Raw genomic sequence first — 4,548 nt, 5'->3', positions numbered from 1 at the left:
TTTGATGAACTTCACACCAATGTTTGGTATGATGCTTCCCATAATCTCTCTCTCTCTCTCTCTCAAGACAACATCGAGATCCGATTATGTTTACGTCGCTAGATGGACATGGTGTGTGTGTGTGTGTGTGTGTGTGTGTGTGTGTGTGTGTGTGTAATTCACCTCGGTCGTCTGCTGGTCACCCAGCCAGTCTTCCCCATTACGGAGCGAGCTCAGAGCTCAAAGACCGATCTTCGGGTAGGACTGAGACCACATCACACACAACACACATTGGGAAAGCGAGGCCACAACCCCTCGAGTTACATCCCGTACCTATTTACTACTAAACACATTAGTTTTAAATAAAAAAGAATCAACAAGTCCAATATACGAAGAGAAGGCGAACATGTCTAGTCTCTCACTCCCGCCGATACAACACTTTGTTTTTTATTCCATACCTTTTAGTTGCTGAATTTTGGTGCACACTTGCTAAGTCTGTTCATCAACTCGCCAAACACTCCTTCATAAATCGAAAATGTCAAAATCTTTCAAGCACAAACTCTCCTTGAGACTTCTGGTATCTAGCCACAACATCTCCAATAACTTTACTTCTTCATCTTTCCCTTCTTTATTTCATCTCTTCTGTCTCTAAAAGCTGATATCTCTCAGACCTTTACTAACAACTCCACCTTAGATGATTCTGGGCTTGTCGCTCCCTCTCCTCCTCCCTCTGACTTTCATGTCTTCAGTTAAAGTTCTTTGTAATGATGTTTTCCATGTCCTCGCTGGCCTAAACCCTCGGAAAGCTTATGGACCTGATAGGGTCCCTCCTATCGTTCTCAAAAACTGTGATTCCTTGCTTGCTCCTTGCCTGGCCAAACACTTTCAACTCTGTCTGTGGAGTACTCTTCGCATGTCTGGGGGGATTGCACTCACACAATTTTATTAGATAGGTTGAAGTCAAAAGCTTTTCGTCTCATCAACTCCCCTCCTCTGATTGATTGTCTTCAGTCTTTTTCTCACCGCCGGAATGTTGCATCTCTTGCTATCTTCTACCGCTATATTCATGCTAACTGTTCTGATCATGTTAACTGCATGCCTCCCTTTTTCTTGCGACTTCACTGCTCAAGGCTTTTTTTTTTTTCCTTTTCCCACCCCTTTTCTGTCGAACACTAATGCATAAGTTAACCAGTACTCTCATTCATACCTTTCTCTCGTAAACTCTGGAACTCCCTACCTGCTCCTGTATTTCCTTCTTTCTACGACTGGACTTCTTTTAAGAGGGAGGTTTCAAGACATTTGTCCCTTTCTTTCGGTTGACTCTGATAACTTGTAAGGGGACTGGCAGTTAAGTGGGCCTTTTTTAATAATTTTGGTTGCCTTTAGCCAGTTTCCTTCTTATATAAACACAACACACACACACACACACACACACACACACACACACACACACACACACACACACACACACACACACACACACACACACACACACACACAGGGACCTAGGAAAAAATGTAAACAGACAGGGAGTTTCAGAGTTTACTAGAGAAAGATATGAATGATTGAGAGTACTGGTTAGCTCTTGGATTAAGGAGTTGAATAGAATAAAGGTAAGAGAAAGAATAAAGCCTTGTGCAGCGAGGCCGCAGGAGGAGGAGGCATGCAGTTAGCAAGATCAGAAAAGTAGTTAGCATGAAAATAGCGATAAAAGGTAGCAGGGATGCAACATTCCGGCGGTGAGAAAGAGGCTGAAGACAATCAGAGGAAGGGAGTTGCTGAGACGAAATGCTTTTGATTCCACCCTATCTAATGAAACTGTGTGAGTGGAATCCCCAAACATGCGAAAAGTACTCCATACAGTGTTAGTAGTTGAAGGGGCTAGAAAAACTGATGGAGACGTCTCAGAACGTCTAACTTCATAGAAGCTGTTTTAGCAAGAGATGAGATGTGATGCAATCATTTGGTGTGGCAGAGTGCATATGACGCTCATCCGCTGCTTTTCAAATGGCTCCTTTTCTTCACCTCTGCAAGCAAAACCCTACTGCAGAACAGGACTGGTGTAATGTGTTCTCTCGAGCGAATGGATTCCTTGCATATAATAGTCTTCTAAATCTATACTGGAAATGTTTTACAAAATCCTTCTCGAGGCAGTGTGTGTGTGTGTGTGTGTGTGTGTGTGTGTGTGTGTGTGTGTGTGTGTGTGTGTGTGTGTGTATTCTTCAATATTAAAGTTTTCATTGTCAAATTAAGCAGGTATTAAGAATCCTTTCCATACTTAACAATGCTCAAGTAATCAATGCATAATTATATATCTTGAGATCCACACCTGCAGGAATGGCTTAATTGGGAATTCGATATATTCTCTTCTGTCACCTATCAAGTAACACTCCATAATGAACAACATACAGTATCGTAAATGTTATTTACTTAAGGAAGTGTAATGTGCCCTACCCACGGATACGTGTGTGTGTGTGTGTGTGTGTGTAATCTCCCCCCCCTCTCTCTCTCTCTCTCTCTCTCTCTCTCTCTCTCTCTCTCTCTCTCTCTCTCTCTCTCTCTCTCGAAAATCAATCATCTCGTGGTGTAATTACACAACCATAAAGAGAAACATGTATGATTTTCCGGTGCTTATGTCTGTCTGTCCTAGACTTAAATATTTCTTTCAAATATGACCACTGACTTATTCCTTCCACCTAATCTCTTAGAAATCAGACATTTTCCTGATTACTTCTTTTGCGTGTTTCTGAATGGACTTCCTCTCCAGTCTTTTCTAATTTCTTCTTCATTTCCTTTCCTCTTCTATTACAATTTCTGCCGAGTCTCTCTCTCTACTTGCTGGGTGCACTTACTTGCCTGCTCATTAGTCCTGTTGAACTTGTCTTTAAATTCCTGATTTTTCTCCCGCTGGATAAAAAGTTCACTTTGCCGAAAGTTGTCTTCTTAGTGTGTGTGTGTGTGTGTGTGTGTGTGTGTGTGTGTGTGTGTGTGTGTGTGTGTGTGTGTGTGTGTGTGTGTGTGTGTGCGCGCGTACGCCTGAGTTTGTACGTGCGAGCGTGTGCGTGCGTGCGTGCGTTCTTGTGTGTACACGCGCGCTCATGTCTTATAACACGGGCTAGGTGTAGAATGACAGTCAGGATATCTATGTAAAGAAGGCAACTGTTTAATTAAACTTCGCTTTCAAAATTTTCCACTATTCATTTTCTTGCGGATGCTAGTGGAGAGCGAGATTTATCATCGACATTCAGGTGCGCATGAAGAAATGACAGTGCTTTAGTTCTGGACATTTACGAAGGAGTGCAGGAACATGAACACGTACCGAACCTGGAAACCTGTGATATCCATTCAGGATTTAGTACAACCTTTTTAGAACCAACGTCTAAATACAACAAAGAAAATCATGAAATAGATTGCGTAATGTTGAAAAAATAATAATGAATGAATGAATAAAAAAAAGAGCAGAGTATTTCATATTACACATACACACATAAGAAAAGTTTGTAAGTTTTCAAAATTCTAAGTCAGTGTGAAAAAAAAAACGAAAATACGAGGAGCAGTTTGAAATACAACTGTTTAGTGAATGCAAGCACAAAAAGAAATGTGTTAGTTTTTGTGTTATTAGTCTTATATCTATATTTTCATTTAGTGATAGTTACATTCTCTCTCTCTCTCTCTCTCTCTCTCTCTCTCTCTCTCTCTCTCTCTCTCTCTCTCTCTCTCTCTCATAATATGAGTAGAACGTGATGTCAGCGTGATATCTTTTGCGGGAACATCTTTCGCAATAGATAACACTATCAATAGATACTTGAAGAAATAGAATGAAATAAACGTAAACAGGGGGAATGTATTCCTTTTATTTCTTTTCATTTAACTGACTGAAATTAAGAGATGCCTCTTTATATTTTTCAGCGGCGGTTGGAGCTGAACTAAGAGTTGCAATGGATTTAGATAATGGAGTGTTCACTGAGACCAATCCCAAAGGATGTCAGTTTTGATATGTTGCGCTGAGGTTGTTGAGAGTATTCTTGAGGTGGCAAATGGACTGCTGCTTTGTGCGTGACTTAGTTGTTCGGGAATGGTACTGTGTGTGTTACGAGGACAGATGCAGGTGATGAAGTGGTGGCGAGCACATCATCCTGAGTCTTGTATGATGAAAAGGCTCGGGTAATGGCGCAGGAAACGGGATGATTTTACACACACACCCGGTAGCTCAGTGGTAAGAGCGCTGGCTTGACAAGCCAGAGGACCGGGGTTCGATTCCCCGGCCGGGTGGAGATATTTGGGTGTGTCTCCTTTCACGTGTAGCCCCTGTTCATCTAGCAGTGAATAGGTACGGGATGTAAATCGAGGAGTTGTGACCTTGTTGTCCCGGTGTGTGGTGTGTGCCTGGTCTCAGGCCTATCCAAAGATCGGAAATAATGAGCTCTGAGCTCGCTCCGTAGGGTAACGTCTAGCTGTCTCGTCAGAGACTGCAGCAGATCAAACAGTGACACACACACACACACACACACACACTCTCTCTCTCTCTCTCTGTCTCGTGTAGAGTTACGTGTCATGTGCTAGACGCAA

At 42.2% G+C, this 4,548-nt stretch overlaps 1 non-coding gene across 1 annotated transcript; it reads left to right on the top strand.

The window, feature by feature from the left end:
* The first annotated feature begins 4,178 nt into the window (after positions 1-4,178).
* Positions 4,179-4,252, top strand: Trnav-gac. Its single transcript has one exon. It is a non-coding gene; the product is annotated as a tRNA-Val (tRNA).
* Positions 4,253-4,548: the final 296 nt, after the last annotated feature.

Source organism: Portunus trituberculatus, chromosome 43 (genome assembly GCF_017591435.1).
Source record: "Portunus trituberculatus isolate SZX2019 chromosome 43, ASM1759143v1, whole genome shotgun sequence".
Lineage (NCBI taxonomy): Eukaryota > Metazoa > Arthropoda > Malacostraca > Decapoda > Portunidae > Portunus > Portunus trituberculatus.
The sequence above is the reverse complement of the archived record's forward strand: the minus strand, read 5'-3'. Positions and strand labels throughout refer to the sequence as shown.